This window comes from Zeugodacus cucurbitae, chromosome Y (assembly GCF_028554725.1).
Source record: "Zeugodacus cucurbitae isolate PBARC_wt_2022May chromosome Y, idZeuCucr1.2, whole genome shotgun sequence".
Classification (NCBI taxonomy): domain Eukaryota; kingdom Metazoa; phylum Arthropoda; class Insecta; order Diptera; family Tephritidae; genus Zeugodacus; species Zeugodacus cucurbitae.
Window position 1 is genome coordinate 3,325,637 of NC_071673.1, and position 22,521 is coordinate 3,348,157.

The window sequence follows — 22,521 nt, forward strand, 5'->3', positions numbered from 1 at the left end:
CTTGACTTCGGAAGAGATCGAACTTATGCATCCATTTTTACAGCAATATCATCCATATGTGGTTAAAATGCAAAGCAAAACTCTTCTACCACAATATTTGGGAATGTATTATGGATGTGAAATACAGTTTTTGTCACAAAATGCTGTGCTCGGGTATAAAAATTTTTGGATTTCGTTATCTGCTAGACTTTCCTTTTGATAAATGCTCGCACTCCATCGACGGCTCCTTGCAAAAAAATTATATTCTAATAAAGAGTATTTAGTATTTAATTATTTTATATAATCAAGCAGGCTTTATAATATAAATTTGATTTTAAATTGAGAGCAGTTACCTTAAATAAAATAAATATTTTAGAAAAGCAACTAAAGGATTTCTTAATTTTAGTTAAGAGATTTATCAAGAAAATAATATGTCATGCGTTAACTTGTCACTTTTAAAAGCAAACGATTTTCTCCTGACAACCTAGTTGAAATGAGCAGCCTTATTTTGATTTGTAAGCCTATAATTTTCGCCAAAATCTATTTGAATAGCTATTTCAGTGGAATTTAAAGTTTGGTTTTTGCTCATATGTAAATAATTAATGTAAATGTATATATTTACATACTAAGTCAATTTTATAAGACAAAAAATAATTTTCAATTTTTAAATTCCACACCTACGATGTCGCACGTGACCAATTTTAAGGAGTTACCAAAACCACAAATCTTCTGATTTTTTAACAATATTAATATTATTATATTAATTTAATATAAATAAATTTAAATATTTTCCTACGAAAATATGCAAAAACTTTGCAATTCTATTAATGTTTAATATTTTGTCCGTGGTGGACCTTCTGGCGGAAATGCTCATATCCCGAATTTCATTAAAATAGGTGGAGTGGTTTCTGAGATATGGTTTATGACCTATAATGGGCGACGTCATTTATTTGAAAACATCTGTGTTTAAAAAACACACACACACAAACAACAAATGAACCAACATATCGTTCATTTACATGAATAGTATCATAACCCAGAAAACACGATTTTTGCACTCAGATACACAAAGCAAACTACAATAAATTATAAAAAAAAATAACTTTACACTTTAAAGTCGCAGAATACTGTCCTTTAGTATATCGCGGTCGACTGTAGTATACTATCCCAAAATTTGGATGATAAAATGGGTACCGTTGGAAAGAGGTGATTCTCCAGACTAAGAGATATTCCAGATATTCGCACTTGAACGTGTATCTTGAATTTTCCCGATATATATTGAAGTTTTTATTAATATTTTGCACTCTTTATTCACTTACACTTTACCACATAGTTTCTGCACATTTATTTTTTTTTTAATTATGACGAAAAGAGATGTAAATAAATATTTAACATTTTACATAAATCTTCATTTCAACAATAACAAAATGGTTGCAGGTTGACAAGTAATAAGTGTTGCTATTTTATTGCCATTATTCATATGTTAACAGAATATAGGTAAACAAAAACGGTTACCAAAGCAGCTAATAGCGTTTTTAGACAGGAGCTAATTGATCTATTTAAAGGCCTCTGCTCGATTTAAACGCTTATTAAGATCGATTTACCATGCAAAATAAAATCTCTATTTATTTTAAATTGAATTTAAATCGACTTGAAAATCAAATTCCACTCTTCGACAAAGACGTACGATATACATTCCTTGTCTGCGATTGGTTGAATCTTTTGATAAAAAGCTACGCTAGATGTCGCTGCTGAAAAATATTAATCAGTTGATGAAACTTACCAACTTCTTATGAAAAGCAAAAACAACAATGTAGAACAGCTGATCGGTTATCGAGTTCTCGGTTGCCTATAGGCAACATTGTACTTACCGGCTTCTAAATCTTGTTACTTAAATTTTTTTGACCACCAGTTTTTTCAGTTATGTAGACTTATGTGCTGTGCAAGCTTACAGTAACATTTTCTGTTATGAGCTCTGCACGTATTCATTCAGTACAGTATGTCAAGAAAAAAAAGCTGCGAAAGCAATGCAAAAACCAACCAAGAACAACAAAAAACAAAAATCATTCAATTTTGTTAGTGTCAAGAAAAACTTTACACACTTCGATTATTTTACTTGTTAAGCACGTGTTATACAGTTAACCGTACTTCACCGTTACCTATTCTTCGTAAAGGCATCTACAATGAATTTGTCAATTAGTTGGTGATTAATTTTTGCTTTTTTTCATATCTGAATTACCCATTATTGTCGTTTTAATATTCCATGCAAAGGGTTTAGTTTGAAGAGGTCCAACTATTGCCCCATAATCCCCAATGGGGTAAAAGCGTTTGAGATCTAACAGTAATGTTTTCTTTAACCCTCTAAATAGTGTAAAATGGCTCAAATTGATCGGATAATATGGAAATACAAGAACCAAAGCCAGAAAAAGGCCCTAAATTATAAATAAGTGGACATGTACAGTGCTTAACGTCTCGAAAACTTGACCAAATTCCAAAAATTTCGATCAGTGTTCTTACGAAAGAGTTCTAGGAAGAGTGCAATATTCAGATTTCTCATGAAACTGCGCGACAAAACATGCTACGATTGATTTATTTTAAAGCAAAGTGAACTATATAAATAAGTAAAGATTAGAGAGTCATTAAAAACAAAAAATTCATGAGAAAAGTGTTTACTTTATTTATAATAATTTATTTTTGCTTATAAGCAACATCCTGTAACTAATAACCAGGATACATAGTACTTTGAAATTTTTATCACTTCATATTTTAGTTAAGTCTAATATATATCTGTACTAAAAAAAATGTTAGCTCCTCACATTTTAATTCGGGCATGAGAGGGTTAATTGTGATCCCGAACAATGATGATAAACGATTTCTAGACTTCATGGAATTCAAGAGAATTTTATTTGAGTTAACAACATAAAAAAAGAATAGTAATATTTGTAAGGTTCTCATTATTGCTTTATTAAGAAATTTTTGGTCATTGTATTGAAATATTTTGATACTTGTAATTGATTTGAACCATATTTAGTCCGTGTCATCGGGCTGTTATGAAAATAGTATATACCGAATTTCATTAAAATCGGTGAGGTAGTATCTGAGATATAGTTTTTGACCAATAAGTTGGCGACGTCATTTGTTTGGGAACATATGCGTTTGAAAAACACCCACTGTGCACAAAAACAACAAGTGAACAAACATATATTGTCGCACCAAATCCAGCTCAATACTAACCCTGCCAGCCAGGCCTAACCACTTTACCCTCATGTTTCTTCAATTACTAACACCAACGCATACGTTTTAAAAATAATTTCTCTAAAATGCTTAGAAATATGTTCCTCAAAAGTCGAATTAATCATGCTCGGGTTAATACATTTCGAATTTCCCCAACAGAACAAAACTAGTTATCTCATTTCTTGTCTTGTTCTTATTAAATGAGTGAGAAAGAGAAGACATAATTGTCATTAGTGAATCCAAAAAAATCTCATAAAGGGAAATAAAAAATATTGAAAAACGCGAGTCATTTGCGCTCATACAACCAAAAAGGTAAGTTGAATGGATTTGTTGATATGTTTTATTATAATTTATATATAATTAATTAATTTATAACATTATTCCACCAGCATACAACAATCAAACATATAACCAAAAAGATAAGTTGAATGGATTTGTTGATATAATTATTATTATTTATTAATAAATATTTTTTCAGATTTTATAATTATTATTATTTAATTAATCTTTTTACCTTCAATTAACTTTTTTTTAGAATTTATAATTACAAATATTTAATTACTATATTTTTTAAATTTTATAATAATTATTATATAATTAATCTTTTTTTACCTTCAATTAACTTTTTTTCAGAATTTATAATTACAAATATTTAATTAATTTTTTTTTCATATTTTATAATTATTATTGTTTAATTAATCCTTTTTCAGCTTTGGCTGGCAGTGAAATTATGAAAAAAAAAACTCTAACACACACCTGCCGTAATATTTAAAAGCCAACCATGAAACAACACAGAAACCGACAAATATGAAAATATACAAACAAACGTAAATATATTCAAACACTTGTCGAAATGTACAAATACGCAAAGGCAACTACAACAAATTACTCAAATAAGAACTTTATACCTCAAAGCCGTAGAATACTTTTCCTTAGTAGTTCGAACAATTCAGGGTTTATATTGACTATCGCGAGTCATTAACTCGTTCACAGTCGATACGTATTGATCGACGACTCAAATGCACAATTTTACCAAAGTTATGTAAGAATTGAAATTGAGGAGGAAGTCAAAACGAAATTATTAGACACATTGTCAAGTGATGCTGATTCTATGCTATTCGCTCTTAGTCGACATACATGACTGCTTTCGTGTCGTGTCGAAGCAGGGCGAAAGGTCTCAACCGTCTGGACGCAGCGAAAACAGCGAAAACAGCGAATACGAGGATTGTGATGATATATTTTATTGACATTAAAGCTAAAGCTGTTAAGTATAGAATTAATGTCGATGAAATTTCTACTTATGATCCCGAACAATATGCCAAAAGATGTCTAAACTTCATGGAATTTAAGAGAATTTTATTTGAATTAACAATATAAAAAATAATAGTAACATTTGTAAGGTTCGCAATGTTGCTTTGTTAAGAAATTGTTTGTCACTGTATTGAAATTGTGATTTGAATCATAAATTGAGTACGTTTTCGTCTTTATGCGTAAGAATTTTTCAGTATATTGAAAATTTTACTCTAATATAATTTAATGTAAACGTTAGCCACAGAAACGAGTGGAGGGGTCTTTTGGTATAAAATAAAGACTAATATCTGAAAATAAAATATTAATTTATTTAATAAAATAAATGTCACCATAGCCCTGCATCGATAATGATTTTTATCTAAGAAAAATATATATGAAACTCCCTAAATAATTATTGAAGTTGAACAATACAAATAATTGAAGGAAAAACTAAGTTCGGGTGCAAAAAAAAAATACTTATAGTCCATAAAATGAATATGGGTATTTATTTATTTTGGTTCTTTTCATTTGTTTGCAAAATATCTGATATGTTCACAGCCGGTGAGTGGGCCACGCCATTTGTTTGAAAACATCTGTGTTTGAAAAACACCCACTGTGCACAAAAACAACAAATAAACAATCCAACACTAAATTATCTAAAAAAAAGTTAAGAAAAAAACATTACAAACACCTGCCGTAATGTGTAAATATTTAAAAGCCAACTATGGTACGCACGCACAAACCGACAAAATGAAAATATGCAAACAAACGTGAATATATTCAAACACTTGTACAAATACTCAAAGCTAACTACAATAAATTATACAAAAAAGAACTTTATACCTCAAAGCCGAAGAATACTTTTCCTTAGTAGTTCAAAACTTGCGTGAACAATTCAGGGTTTATGTTGACTATCGCGAGTCATTAACTCGTTCACAGTCAATTCGTATTGAATCGTCGAGTTGCACAATTTTACCACAGTTATAATACATTTTTTATCATAAAGAGCTTGACTTCGGAAGAGATCGAACTTATGCATCCATTTTTACAGCAATATCATCCATATGTGGTTAAAATGCAAAGCAAAACTCTTCTACCACAATATTTGGGAATGTATTATTGATGTGAAATACAGTTTTTGTCACAAAATGCTGTTCTCGGGTATAAAAATTTTTGGATTTCGTTATCTGCTAGACTTTCCTTTTGATAAATGCTCGCACTTCATCGACGGCTCCTTGCAAAAAAATTATATTCTAATAAAGAGTATTTAGTATTTAATTATTTTATATAATCAAGCAGGCTTTATAATATAAATTTGATTTTAAATTGAGAGCAGTTACCTTAAATAAAATAAATATTTTAGAAAAGCAACTAAAGGATTTCTTAATTTTAGTTAAGAGATTTATCAAGAAAATAATATGTCATGCGTTAACTTGTCACTTTTAAAAGCAAACGATTTTCTCCTGACAACCTAGTTGAAATGAGCAGCCTTATTTTGATTTGTAAGCCTATAATTTTCGCCAAAATCTATTTGAATAGCTATTTCAGTGGAATTTAAAGTTTGGTTTTTGCTCATATGTAAATAATTAATGTAAATGTATATATTTACATACTAAGTCAATTTTATAAGACAAAAAATAATTTTCAATTTTTAAATTCCACACCTACGATGTCGCACGTGACCAATTTTAAGGAGTTACCAAAACCACAAATCTTCTGATTTTTTAACAATATTAATATTATTATATTAATTTAATATAAATAAATTTAAATATTTTCCTACGAAAATATGCAAAAACTTTGCAATTCTATTAATGTTTAATATTTTGTCCGTGGTGGACCTTCTGGCGGAAATGCTCATATCCCGAATTTCATTAAAATAGGTGGAGTGGTTTCTGAGATATGGTTTATGACCTATAATGGGCGACGTCATTTATTTGAAAACATCTGTGTTTAAAAAACACACACACACAAACAACAAATGAACCAACATATCGTTCATTTACATGAATAGTATCATAACCCAGAAAACACGATTTTTGCACTCAGATACACAAAGCAAACTACAATAAATTATAAAAAAAAATAACTTTACACTTTAAAGTCGCAGAATACTGTCCTTTAGTATATCGCGGTCGACTGTAGTATACTATCCCAAAATTTGGATGATAAAATGGGTACCGTTGGAAAGAGGTGATTCTCCAGACTATGAGATATTCCAGATATTCGCACTTGAACGTGTATCTTGAATTTTCCCGATATATATTGAAGTTTTTATTAATATTTTGCACTCTTTATTCACTTACACTTTACCACATAGTTTCTGCACATTTATTTTTTTTAATTATGACGAAAAGAGATGTAAATAAATATTTAACATTTTACATAAATCTTCATTTCAACAATAACAAAATGGTTGCAGGTTGACAAGTAATAAGTGTTGCTATTTTATTGCCATTATTCATATGTTAACAGAATATAGGTAAACAAAAACGGTTACCAAAGCAGCTAATAGCGTTTTTAGACAGGAGCTAATTGATCTATTTAAAGGCCTCTGCTCGATTTAAACGCTTATTAAGATCGATTTACCATGCAAAATAAAATCTCTATTTATTTTAAATTGAATTTAAATCGACTTGAAAATCAAATTCCACTCTTCGACAAAGACGTACGATATACATTCCTTGTCTGCGATTGGTTGAATCTTTTGATAAAAAGCTACGCTAGATGTCGCTGCTGAAAAATATTAATCAGTTGATGAAACTTACCAACTTCTTATGAAAAGCAAAAACAACAATGTAGAACAGCTGATCGGTTATCGAGTTCTCGGTTGCCTATAGGCAACATTGGACTTACCGGCTTCTAAATCTTGTTACTTAAATTTTTTTGACCACCAGTTTTTTCAGTTATGTAGACTTATGTGCTGTGCAAGCTTACAGTAACATTTTCTGTTATGAGCTCTGCACGTATTCATTCAGTACAGTATGTCAAGAAAAAAAAGCTGCGAAAGCAATGCAAAAACCAACCAAGAACAACAAAAAACAAAAATCATTCAATTTTGTTAGTGTCAAGAAAAACTTTACACACTTCGATTATTTTACTTGTTAAGCACGTGTTATACAGTTAACCGTACTTCACCGTTACCTATTCTTCGTAAAGGCATCTACAATGAATTTGTCAATTAGTTGGTGATTAATTTTTGCTTTTTTTCATATCTGAATTACCCATTATTGTCGTTTTAATATTCCATGCAAAGGGTTTAGTTTGAAGAGGTCCAACTATTGCCCCATAATCCCCAATGGGGTAAAAGCGTTTGAGATCTAACAGTAATGTTTTCTTTAACCCTCTAAATAGTGTAAAATGGCTCAAATTGATCGGATAATATGGAAATACAAGAACCAAAGCCAGAAAAAGGCCCTAAATTATAAATAAGTGGACATGTACAGTGCTTAACGTCTCGAAAACTTGACCAAATTCCAAAAATTTCGATCAGTGTTCTTACGAAAGAGTTCTAGGAAGAGTGCAATATTCAGATTTTTCATGAAACTGCGCGACAAAACATGCTACGATTGATTTATTTTAAAGCAAAGTGAACTATATAAATAAGTAAAGATTAGAGAGTCATTAAAAACAAAAAATTCATGAGAAAAGTGTTTACTTTATTTATAATAATTTATTTTTGCTTATAAGCAACATCCTGTAACTAATGACCAGGATACATGGTACTTTGAAATTTTTATCACTTCATATTTTAGTTAAGTCTAATATATATCTGTACTAAAAAAAATGTTAGCTCCTCACATTTTAATTCGGGAATGAGAGGGTTAATTGTGATCCCGAACAATGATGATAAACGATTTCTAGACTTCATGGAATTCAAGAGAATTTTATTTGAGTTAAGAACATAAAAAAAGAATAGTAATATTTGTAAGGTTCTCATTATTGCTTTATTAAGAAATTTTTGGTCATTGTATTGAAATATTTTGATACTTGTAATTGATTTGAACCATATTTAGTCCGTGTCATCGGGCTGTTATGAAAATAGTATATACCGAATTTCATTAAAATCGGTGAGGTAGTATCTGAGATATAGTTTTTGACCAATAAGTTGGCGACGTCATTTGTTTGGGAACATATGCGTTTGAAAAACACCCACTGTGCACAAAAACAACAAGTGAACAAACATATATTGTCGCACCAAATCCAGCTCAATACTAACCCTGCCAGCCAGGCCTAACCACTTTACCCTCATGTTTCTTCAATTACTAACACCAACGCATACGTTTTAAAAATAATTTCTCTAAAATGCTTAGAAATATGTTCCTCAAAAGTCGAATTAATCATGCTCGGGTTAATACATTTCGAATTTCCCCAACAGAACAAAACTAGTTATCTCATTTCTTGTCTTGTTCTTATTAAATGAGTGAGAAAGAGAAGACATAATTATCATTAGTGAATCCAAAAAAATCTCATAAAGGGAAATAAAAAATATTGAAAAACGCGAGTCATTTGCGCTCATACAACCAAGAAGGTAAGTTGAATGGATTTGTTGATATGTTTTATTATAATTTATATATAATTAATTAATTTATAACATTATTCCACCAGCATACAACAATCAAACATATAACCAAAAAGATAAGTTGAATGGATTTGTTGATATAATTATTATTATTTATTAATAAATATTTTTTCAGATTTTATAATTATTATTATTTAATTAATCTTTTTACCTTCAATTAACTTTTTTTTAGAATTTATAATTACAAATATTTAATTACTATATTTTTTAAATTTTATAATAATTATTATATAATTAATCTTTTTTTACCTTCAATTAACTTTTTTTCAGAATTTATAATTACAAATATTTAATTAATTTTTTTTTCATATTTTATAATTATTATTGTTTAATTAATCCTTTTTCAGCTTTGGCTGGCAGTGAAATTATGAAAAAAAAAACTCTAACACACACCTGCCGTAATATTTAAAAGCCAACCATGAAACAACACAGAAACCGACAAATATGAAAATATACAAACAAACGTAAATATATTCAAACACTTGTCGAAATGTACAAATACGCAAAGGCAACTACAACAAATTACTCAAATAAGAACTTTATACCTCAAAGCCGTAGAATACTTTTCCTTAGTAGTTCGAACAATTCAGGGTTTATATTGACTATCGCGAGTCATTAACTCGTTCACAGTCGATACGTATTGATCGACGACTCAAATGCACAATTTTACCAAAGTTATAATACATTTTTTATCATAAAGAGCTTGACTTCGGAAGAGATCGAACTTATGCATCCATTTTTACAGCAATATCATCCATATGTGGTTAAAATGCAAGGCAAAACTCTTCTACCACAATATTTGGGAATGTATAGAAAAAACTCTTGAAAGCGGTCAACAATAGTTTGTGGTTATGCGCAATGTATTTGGTTCTCATCTTGACTTGAACTTGAAAGGTATTGCCGTGGATCGCGAAGCGTCAGAAAAGCAATTATAAAAGTGTTTACATACTTATAAAGATTATAACGAATTTTATAAAGCTAAAAGTAAGAATTGAAATTGAGGAGGAAGTCAAAACGAAATTATTAGACACATTGTCAAGTGATGCTGATTCTATGCTATTCGCTCTTAGTCGACATACATGACTGCTTCCGTGTCGAAGAGGAAGCAGTGCAGGGCGAAAGGTCTCAACCGTCTGGACGCAGCGAAAACAGCGAATACGAGGATTGTGATGATATATTTTATTGACATTAAAGCTAAAGCTGTTAAGTATAGAATTAATGTCGATGAAATTTCTACTTATGATCCCGAACAATATGCCAAAAGATGTCTAAACTTCATGGAATTTAAGAGAATTTTATTTGAATTAACAATATAAAAAATAATAGTAACATTTGTAAGGTTCGCAATGTTGCTTTGTTAAGAAATTGTTTGTCACTGTATTGAAATTGTGATTTGAATCATAAATTGAGTACGTTTTCGTCTTTATGCGTAAGAATTTTTCAGTATATTGAAAATTTTACGCTAATATAATTTAATGTAAACGTTAGCCACAGAAACGAGTGGAGGGGTCTGCTGGTATAAAATAAAGACTAATATCTGAAAATAAAATATTAATTTATTTAATAAAATAAATGTCACCATAGCCCTGCATCGATAATGATTTTTATCTAAGAAAAATATATATGAAACTCCCTAAATAATTATTGAAGTTGAACAATACAAATAATTGAAGGAAAAGCTAAGTTCGGGTGCAAAAAAAAAATACTTATAGTCCATAAAATGAATATGGGTATTTATTTATTTTGGTTCTTTTCATTTGTTTGCAAAATATCTGATATGTTCACAGCCGGTGAGTGGGCCACGCCATTTGTTTGAAAACATCTGTGTTTGAAAAACACCCACTGTGCACAAAAACAACAAATAAACAATCCAACTCTAAATTATCTAAAAAAAAGTTAAGAAAAAAACATTACAAACACCTGCCGTAATGTGTAAATATTTAAAAGCCAACTATGGTACGCACGCACAAACCGACAAAATGAAAATATGCAAACAAACGTGAATATATTCAAACACTTGTACAAATACTCAAAGCTAACTACAATAAATTATACAAAAAAGAACTTTATACCTCAAAGCCGAAGAATACTTTTCCTTAGTAGTTCGAAACTTGCGTGAACAATTCAGTGTTTATGTTGACTATCGCGAGTCATTAACTCGTTCACAGTCAATTCGTATTGAATCGTCGAGTTGCACAATTTTAACACAGTTATAATACATTTTTTATCATAAAGAGCTTGACTTCGGAAGAGATCGAACTTATGCATCCATTTTTACAGCAATATCATCCATATGTGGTTAAAATGCAAAGCAAAACTCTTCTACCACAATATTTGGGAATGTATTATGGATGTGAAATACAGTTTTTGTCACAAAATGCTGTGCTCGGGTATAAAAATTTTTGGATTTCGTTATCTGCTAGACTTTCCTTTTGATAAATGCTCGCACTCCATCGACGGCTCCTTGCAAAAAAATTATATTCTAATAAAGAGTATTTAGTATTTAATTATTTTATATAATCAAGCAGGCTTTATAATATAAATTTGATTTTAAACTGAGAGCAGTTACCTTAAATAAAATAAATATTTTAGAAAAGCAACTAAAGGATTTCTTAATTTTAGTTAAGAGATTTATCAAGAAAATAATATGTCATGCGTTAACTTGTCACTTTTAAAAACAAACGATTTTCTCCTGACAACCTAGTTGAAATGAGCAGCCTTATTTTGATTTGTAAGCCTATAATTTTCGCCAAAATCTATTTGAATAGCTATTTCAGTGGAATTTAAAGTTTGGTTTTTGCTCATATGTAAATAATTAATGTAAATGTATATATTTACATACTAAGTCAATTTTATAAGACAAAAAATAATTTTCAATTTTTAAATTCCACACCTACGATGTCGCACGTGACCAATTTTAAGGAGTTACCAAAACCACAAATCTTCTGATTTTTTAACAATATTAATATTATTATATTAATTTAATATAAATAAATTTAAATATTTTCCTACGAAAATATGCAAAAACTTTGTAATTCTATTAATGTTTAATATTTTGTCTGTGGTGGACCTTCTGGCGGAAATGCTCATATCCCGAATTTCATTAAAATAGGTGGAGTGGTTTCTGAGATATGGTTTATGACCTATAATGGGCGACGTCATTTATTTGAAAACATCTGTGTTTAAAAAACACACACACACAAACAACAAATGAACCAACATATCGTTCATTTACATGAATAGTGTCATAACCCAGAAAACACGATTTTTGCACTCAGATACACAAAGCAAACTACAATAAATTATAAAAAAAAATAACTTTACACTTTAAAGTCGCAGAATACTGTCCTTTAGTATATCGCGGTCGACTGTAGTATACTATCCCAAAATTTGGATGATAAAATGGGTACCGTTGGAAAGAGGTGATTCTCCAGATTAAGAGATATTTCAGATATTCGCACTTGAACGTGTATCTTGAATTTTCCCGATATATATTGAAGTTTTTATTAATATTTTGCACTCTTTATTCACTTACACTTTACCACATAGTTTCTGCACATTTATTTTTTTTTAATTATGACGAAAAGAGATGTAAATAAATATTTAACATTTTACATAAATCTTCATTTCAACAATAACAAAATGGTTGCAGGTTGACAAGTAATAAGTGTTGCTATTTTATTGCCATTATTCATATGTTAACAGAATATAGGTAAACAAAAACGGTTACCAAAGCAGCTAATAGCGTTTTTAGACAGGAGCTAATTGATCTATTTAAAGGCCTCTGCTCGATTTAAACGCTTATTAAGATCGATTTACCATGCAAAATAAAATCTCTATTTATTTTAAATTGAATTTAAATCGACTTGAAAATCAAATTCCACTCTTCGACAAAGACGTACGATATACATTCCTTGTCTGCGATTGGTTGAATCTTTTGATAAAAAGCTACGCTAGATGTCGCTGCTGAAAAATATTAATCAGTTGATGAAACTTACCAACTTCTTATGAAAAGCAAAAACAACAATGTAGAACAGCTGATCGGTTATCGAGTTCTCGGTTGCCTATAGGCAACATTGTACTTACCGGCTTCTAAATCTTGTTACTTAAATTTTTTTGACCACCAGTTTTTTCAGTTATGTAGACTTATGTGCTGTGCAAGCTTACAGTAACATTTTCTGTTATGTGCTCTGCACGTATTCATTCAGTACAGTATGTCAAGAAAAAAAGCTGCGAAAGCAATGCAAAAACCAACCAAGAACAACAAAAAACAAAAATCATTCAATTTTGTTAGTGTCAAGAAAAACTTTACACACTTCGATTATTTTACTTGTTAAGCACGTGTTATACAGTTAACCGTACTTCACCGTTACCTATTCTTCGTAAAGGCATCTACAATGAATTTGTCAATTAGTTGGTGATTAATTTTTGCTTTTTTTCATATCTGAATTACCCATTATTGTCGTTTTAATATTCCATGCAAAGGGTTTAGTTTGAAGAGGTCCAACTATTGCCCCATAATCCCCAATGGGGTAAAAGCGTTTGAGATCTAACAGTAATGTTTTCTTTAACCCTCTAAATAGTGTAAAATGGCTCAAATTGATCGGATAATATGGAAATACAAGAACCAAAGCCAGAAAAAGGCCCTAAATTATAAATAAGTGGACATGTACAGTGCTTAACGTCTCGAAAACTTGACCAAATTCCAAAAATTTCGATCAGTGTTCTTACGAAAGAGTTCTAGGAAGAGTGCAATATTCAGATTTCTCATGAAACTGCGCGACAAAACATGCTACGATTGATTTATTTTAAAGCAAAGTGAACTATATAAATAAGTAAAGATTAGAGAGTCATTAAAAACAAAAAATTCATGAGAAAAGTGTTTACTTTATTTATAATAATTTATTTTTGCTTATAAGCAACATCCTGTAACTAATAACCAGGATACATAGTACTTTGAAATTTTTATCACTTCATATTTTAGTTAAGTCTAATATATATCTGTACTAAAAAAAATGTTATCTCCTCACATTTTAATTCGGGCATGAGAGGGTTAATTGTGATCCCGAACAATGATGATAAACGATTTCTAGACTTCATGGAATTCAAGAGAATTTTATTTGAGTTAACAACATAAAAAAAGAATAGTAATATTTGTAAGGTTCTCATTATTGCTTTATTAAGAAATTTTTGGTCATTGTATTGAAATATTTTGATACTTGTAATTGATTTGAACCATATTTAGTCCGTGTCATCGGGCTGTTATGAAAATAGTATATACCGAATTTCATTAAAATCGGTGAGGTAGTATCTGAGATATAGTTTTTGACCAATAAGTTGGCGACGTCATTTGTTTGGGAACATATGCGTTTGAAAAACACCCACTGTGCACAAAAACAACAAGTGAACAAACATATATTGTCGCACCAAATCCAGCTCAATACTAACCCTGCCAGCCAGGCCTAACCACTTTACCCTCATGTTTCTTCAATTACTAACACCAACGCACACGTTTTAAAAATAATTTCTCTAAAATGCTTAGAAATATGTTCCTCAAAAGTCGAATTAATCATGCTCGGGTTAATACATTTCGAATTTCCCCAACAGAACAAAACTAGTTATCTCATTTCTTGTCTTGTTCTTATTAAATGAGTGAGAAAGAGAAGACATAATTGTCATTAGTGAATCCAAAAAAATCCCATAAAGGGAAATAAAAAATATTGAAAAACGCGAGTCATTTGCGCTCATACAACCAAAAAGGTAAGTTGAATGGATTTGTTGATATGTTTTATTATGTATGTATGTGATTGGCGTTGCAACCGTTTAGCCGATAAGTTAAATGGAAAGTTGAATGGATTTGTTGATATAATTATTATTATTTATTAATAAATATTTTTTCAGATTTTATAATTATTATTATTTAATTAGTCTTTTTACCTTCAATTAACTTTTTTTTAGAATTTATAATTACAAATATTTAATTACTATATTTTTTAAATTTTATAATAATTATTATATAATTAATCTTTTTTTACCTTCAATTAACTTTTTTTCAGAATTTATAATTACAAATATTTAATTAATTTTTTTTTCATATTTTATAATTATTATTGTTTAATTAATCCTTTTTCAGCTTTGGCTGGCAGTGAAATTATGAAAAAAAAAACTCTAACACACACCTGCCGTAATATTTAAAAGCCAACCATGAAACAACACAGAAACCGACAAATATGAAAATATACAAACAAACGTAAATATATTCAAACACTTGTCGAAATGTACAAATACGCAAAGGCAACTACAACAAATTACTCAAATAAGAACTTTATACCTCAAAGCCGTAGAATACTTTTCCTTAGTAGTTCGAACAATTCAGGGTTTATATTGACTATCGCGAGTCATTAACTCGTTCACAGTCGATACGTATTGATCGACGACTCAAATGCACAATTTTACCAAAGTTATAATACATTTTTTATCATAAAGAGCTTGACTTCGGAAGAGATCGAACTTATGCATCAATTTTTACAGCAATATCATCCATATGTGGTTAAAATGCAAGGCAAAACTCTTCTACCACAATATTTGGGAATGTATAGAAAAAACTCTTGAAAGCGGTCAACAATAGTTTGTGGTTATGCGCAATGTATTTGGTTCTCATCTTGACTTGAACTTGAAAGGTATTGCCGTGGATCGCGAAGCGTCAGAAAAGCAATTATAAAAGTGTTTACATACTTATAAAGATTATAACGAATTTTATAAAGCTAAAAGTAAGAATTGAAATTGAGGAGGAAGTCAAAACGAAATTATTAGACACATTGTCAAGTGATGCTGATTCTATGCTATTCGCTCTTAGTCGACATACATGACTGCTTCCGTGTCGAAGAGGAAGCAGTGCAGGGCGAAAGGTCTCAACCGTCTGGACGCAGCGAAAACAGCGAATACGAGGATTGTGATGATATATTTTATTGACATTAAAGCTAAAGCTGTTAAGTATAGAATTAATGTCGATGGAATTTCTACTTATGATCCCGAACAATATGCCAAAAGATGTCTAAACTTCATGGAATTTAAGAGAATTTTATTAGAATTAACAACATAACAACATAATAATAGCAACATTTGTAAGGTTCGCAATGTTGCTGTGTTAAGAAATTGTTTGTCACTGTATTGAAATTGTGATTTGAATCATAAATTGAGTACGTTTTCGTCTTTATGCGTAAGAATTTTTCACTATATTGAAAATTTTACTCTAATATAATTTAATGTAAACGTTAGCCACAGAAACGAGTGGAGGGGTCTGCTGGTATAAAATAAAGACTAATATCTGAAAATAAAATATTAATTTCTTTAATAAAATAAATGTCACCATAGCCCTGCATCGATAATGATTTTTATCTAAGAAAAATATACATATATGAAACTCCCTAAATAATTATTGAAGTTGAACAATACAAATAATTGAAGGAAAAGCTAAGTTCGGGTGCAAAAAAATATACTTATAGTCCATAAAGTGAATATCTTAAACTTTCTTAATATTATCTTTATACAATCTTTTTAGAGGGTATTTGTTTTATGCATTTTGGGTATTTATTTATTTTGGTTCTTTTCATTTGTTTGCAAAATATCTGATATGTTCACAGCCGGTGAGTGGGCCACGCCATTTGTTTGAAAACATCTGTGTTTGAAAAACACCCACTGTGCACAAAAACAACAAATAAACAATCCAACACTAAATTATCTAAAAAAAAGTTAAGAAAAAAACATTACAAACACCTGCCGTAATGTGTAAATATTTAAAAGCCAACTATGGTACGCACGCACAAACCGACAAAATGAAAATATGCAAACAAAGCCGAAGAATACTTTTCCTTAGTAGTTCGAAACTTGCGTGAACAATTCAGGGTTTATGTTGACTATCGCGAGTCATTAACTCGTTCACAGTCAATTCGTATTGAATCGTCGAGTTGCACAATTTTACCACAGTTATAATACATTTTTTATCATAAAGAGCTTGACTTCGGAAGAGATCGAACTTATGCATCCATTTTTACAGCAATATCATCCATATGTGGTTAAAATGCAAAGCAAAACTCTTCTACCACAATATTTGGGAATGATTATGGATGGGAAATACAGTTTTTGTCACAAAATGCTGTGCTCGGGTATAAAAATTTTTGGATTTCGTTATCTGCTAGACTTTCCTTTTGATAAATGCTCGCACTCCATCGACGGCTCCTTGCAAAAAAATTATATTCTAATAAAGAGTATTTAGTATTTAATTATTTTATATAATCAAGCAGGCTTTATAATATAAATTTGATTTTAAACTGAGAGCAGTTACCTTAAATAAAATAAATATTTTAGAAAAGCAACTAAAGGATTTCTTAATTTTAGTTAAGAGATTTATCAAGAAAATAATATGTCATGCGTTAACTTGTCACTTTTAAAAGCAAACGATTTTCTCCTGACAACCTAGTTGAAATGAGCAGCCTTATTTTGATTTGTAAGCCTATAATTTTCGCCAAAATCTATTTGAATAGCTATTTCAGTGGAATTTAAAGTTTGGTTTTTGCTCATATGTAAATAATTAATGTAAATGTATATATTTACATACTTAAGTCAATTTTATAAGACAAAAAATAATTTTCAATTTTTAAATTCCACACCTACGATGTCGCACGTGACCAATTTTAAGGAGTTACCAAAACCACAAATCTTCTGATTTTTTAACAATATTAATATTATTATATTAATTTAATATAAATAAATTTAAATATTTTCCTACGAAAATATGCAAAAACTTTGTAATTCTATTAATGTTTAATATTTTGTCTGTGGTGGACCTTCTGGCGGAAATGCTCATATCCCGAATTTCATTAAAATAGGTGGAGTGGTTTCTGAGATATGGTTTATGACCTATAATGGGCGACGTCATTTATTTGAAAACATCTGTGTTTAAAAAACACACACACACAAACAACAAATGAACCAACATATCGTTCATTTACATGAATAGTGTCATAACCCAGAAAACACGATTTTTGCACTCAGATACACAAAGCAAACTACAATAAATTATAAAAAAAAATAACTTTACACTTTAAAGTCGCAGAATACTGTCCTTTAGTATATCGCGGTCGACTGTAGTATACTATCCCAAAATTTGGATGATAAAATGGGTACCGTTGGAAAGAGGTGATTCTCCAGATTAAGAGATATTCCAGATATTCGCACTTGAACGTGTATCTTGAATTTTCCCGATATATATTGAAGTTTTTATTAATATTTTGCACTCTTTATTCACTTACACTTTACCACATAGTTTCTGCACATTTATTTTTTTTTAATTATGACGAAAAGAGATGTAAATAAATATTTAACATTTTACATAAATCTTCATTTCAACAATAACAAAATGGTTACAGGTTGACAAGTAATAAGTGTTGCTATTTTATTGCCATTATTCATATGTTAACAGAATATAGGTAAACAAAAACGGTTACCAAAGCAGCTAATAGCGTTTTTAGACAGGAGCTAATTGATCTATTTAAAGGCCTCTGCTCGATTTAAACGCTTATTAAGATCGATTTACCATGCAAAATAAAATCTCTATTTATTTTAAATTGAATTTAAATCGACTTGAAAATCAAATTCCACTCTTCGACAAAGACGTACGATATACATTCCTTGTCTGCGATTGGTTGAATCTTTTGATAAAAAGCTACGCTAGATGTCGCTGCTGAAAAATATTAATCAGCTGATGAAACTTACCAACTTCTTATGAAAAGCAAAAACAACAATGTAGAACAGCTGATCGGTTATCGAGTTCTCGGTTGCCTATAGGCAACATTGTACTTACCGGCTTCTAAATCTTGTTACTTAAATTTTTTTGACCACCAGTTTTTTCAGTTATGTAGACTTATGTGCTGTGCAAGCTTACAGTAACATTTTCTGTTATGAGCTCTGCACGTATTCATTCAGTACAGTATGTCAAGAAAAAAAAGCTGCGAAAGCAATGCAAAAACCAACCAAGTACAACAAAAAACAAAAATCATTCAATTTTGTTAGTGTCAAGAAAAACTTTACACACTTCGATTATTTTACTTGTTAAGCACGCGTTATACAGTTAACCGTACTTCACCGTTACCTATTCTTCGTAAAGGCATCTACAATGAATTTGTCAATTAGTTGGTGATTAATTTTTGCTTTTTTTCATATCTGAATTACCCATTATTGTCGTTTTAATATTCCATGCAAAGGGTTTAGTTTGAAGAGGTCCAACTATTGCCCCATAATCCCCAATGGGGTAAAAACGTTTGAGATCTAACAGTAATGTTTTCTTTAACCCTCTAAATAGTGTAAAATGGCTAAAATTGATCGGATAATATGGAAATACAAGAACCAAAGCCAGAAAAAGGCCCTAAATTATAAATAAGTGGACATGTACAGTGCTTAACGTCTCGAAAACTTGACAAATTCCAAAAATTTCGATCAGTGTTCTTACGAAAGAGTTCTAGGAAGAGTGCAATATTCAGATTTCTCATGAAACTGCGCGACAAAACATGCTACGATTGATTTATTTTAAAGCAAAGTGAACTATATAAATAAGTAAAGATTAGAGAGTCATTAAAAACAAAAAATTCATGAGAAAAGTGTTTACTTTATTTATAATAATTTATTTTTGCTTATAAGCAACATCCTGTAACTAATAACCAGGATACATAGTACTTTGAAATTTTTATCACTTCATATTTTAGTTAAGTCTAATATATATCTGTACTAAAAAAAAATGTTAGCTCCTCACATTTTAATTCGGGCATGAGAGGGTTAATTGTGATCCCGAACAATGATGATAAACGATTTCTAGACTTCATGGAATTCAAGAGAATTTTATTTGAGTTAACAACATAAAAAAAGAATAGTAATATTTGTAAGGTTCTCATTATTGCTTTATTAAGAAATTTTTGGTCATTGTATTGAAATATTTTGATACTTGTAATTGATTTGAACCATATTTAGTCCGTGTCATCGGGCTGTTATGAAAATAGTATATACCGAATTTCATTAAAATCGGTGAGGTAGTATCTGAGATATAGTTTTTGACCAATAAGTTGGCGACGTCATTTGTTTGGGAACATATGCGTTTGAAAAACACCCACTGTGCACAAAAACAACAAGTGAACAAACATATATTGTCGCACCAAATCCAGCTCAATACTAACCCTGCCAGCCAGGCCTAACCACTTTACCCTCATGTTTCTTCAATTACTAACACCAACGCACACGTTTTAAAAATAATTTCTCTAAAATGCTTAGAAATATGTTCCTCAAAAGTCGAATTAATCATGCTCGGGTTAATACATTTCGAATTTCCCCAACAGAACAAAACTAGTTATCTCATTTCTTGTCTTGTTCTTATTAAATGAGTGAGAAAGAGAAGACATAATTGTCATTAGTGAATCCAAAAAAATCCCATAAAGGGAAATAAAAAATATTGAAAAACGCGAGTCATTTGCGCTCATACAACCAAAAAGGTAAGTTGAATGGATTTGTTGATATGTTTTATTATAATTTATATATAATTAATTAATTTATAACATTATTCCACCAGCATACAACAATCAAACATATAACCAAAAAGATAAGTTGAATGGATTTGTTGATATAATTATTATTATTTATTAATAAATATTTTTTCAGATTTTATAATTATTATTATTTAATTAATCTTTTTACCTTCAATTAACTTTTTTTTAGAATTTATAATTACAAATATTTAATTACTATATTTTTTAAATTTTATAATAATTATTATATAATTAATCTTTTTTTACCTTCAATTAACTTTTTTTCAGAATTTATAATTACAAATATTTAATTAATTTTTTTTTCATATTTTATAATTATTATTGTTTAATTAATCCTTTTTCAGCTTTGGCTGGCAGTGAAATTATGAAAAAAAAACTCTAACACACACCTGCCGTAATATTTAAAAGCCAACCATGAAACAACACAGAAACCGACAAATATGAAAATATACAAACAAACGTAAATATATTCAAACACTTGTCGAAATGTACAAATACGCAAAGGCAACTACAACAAATTACTCAAATAAGAACTTTATACCTCAAAGCCGTAGAATACTTTTCCTTAGTAGTTCGAACAATTCAGGGTTTATATTGACTATCGCGAGTCATTAACTCGTTCACAGTCGATACGTATTGATCGACGACTCAAATGCACAATTTTACCAAAGTTATAATACATTTTTTATCATAAAGAGCTTGACTTCGGAAGAGATCGAACTTATGCATCCATTTTTACAGCAATATCATCCATATGTGGTTAAAATGCAAGGCAAAACTCTTCTACCACAATATTTGGGAATGTATAGAAAAAACTCTTGAAAGCGGTCAACAATAGTTTGTGGTTATGCGCAATGTATTTGGTTCTCATCTTGACTTGAACTTGAAAGGTATTGCCGTGGATCGCGAAGCGTCAGAAAAGCAATTATAAAAGTGTTTACATACTTATAAAGATTATAACGAATTTTATAAAGCTAAAAGTAAGAATTGAAATTGAGGAGGAAGTCAAAACGAAATTATTAGACACATTGTCAAGTGATGCTGATTCTATGCTATTCGCTCTTAGTCGACATACATGACTGCTTCCGTGTCGAAGAGGAAGCAGTGCAGGGCGAAAGGTCTCAACCGTCTGGACGCAGCGAAAACAGCGAATACGAGGATTGTGATGATATATTTTATTGACATTAAAGCTAAAGCTGTTAAGTATAGAATTAATGTCGATGAAATTTCTACTTATGATCCCGAACAATATGCCAAAAGATGTCTAAACTTCATGGAATTTAAGAGAATTTTATTTGAATTAACAATATAAAAAATAATAGTAACATTTGTAAGGTTCGCAATGTTGCTTTGTTAAGAAATTGTTTGTCACTGTATTGAAATTGTGATTTGAATCATAAATTGAGTACGTTTTCGTCTTTATGCGTAAGAATTTTTCAGTATATTGAAAATTTTACTCTAATATAATTTAATGTAAACGTTAGCCACAGAAACGAGTGGAGGGGTCTGCTGGTATAAAATAAAGACTAATATCTGAAAATAAAATATTAATTTATTTAATAAAATAAATGTCACCATAGCCCTGCATCGATAATGATTTTTATCTAAGAAAAATATATATGAAACTCCCTAAATAATTATTGAAGTTGAACAATACAAATAATTGAAGGAAAAGCTAAGTTCGGGTGCAAAAAAAAAATACTTATAGTCCATAAAATGAATATCTTAAACTTTCTTAATATTATCTTTATACAACCTTTTTAGAGGGTATTTGTTTTATGCATTTTGGGTATTTATTTATTTTGGTTCTTTTCATTTGTTTGCAAAATATCTGATATGTTCACA

General features: G+C 29.8%; 3 pseudogenes; all 3 read left to right on the top strand.

The window, feature by feature from the left end:
- The first annotated feature begins 5,361 nt into the window (after nucleotides 1-5,361).
- On the top strand, nucleotides 5,362-10,362 carry LOC128923448 (phosphatidylinositol 5-phosphate 4-kinase type-2 alpha-like; annotated as a pseudogene).
- Nucleotides 10,363-11,172: 810 nt separating this feature from the next.
- Nucleotides 11,173-16,148, top strand: LOC128923447 (phosphatidylinositol 5-phosphate 4-kinase type-2 alpha-like; annotated as a pseudogene).
- Nucleotides 16,149-21,275: 5,127 nt separating this feature from the next.
- Nucleotides 21,276-21,949, top strand: LOC128923449 (phosphatidylinositol 5-phosphate 4-kinase type-2 alpha-like; annotated as a pseudogene).
- Nucleotides 21,950-22,521: the final 572 nt, after the last annotated feature.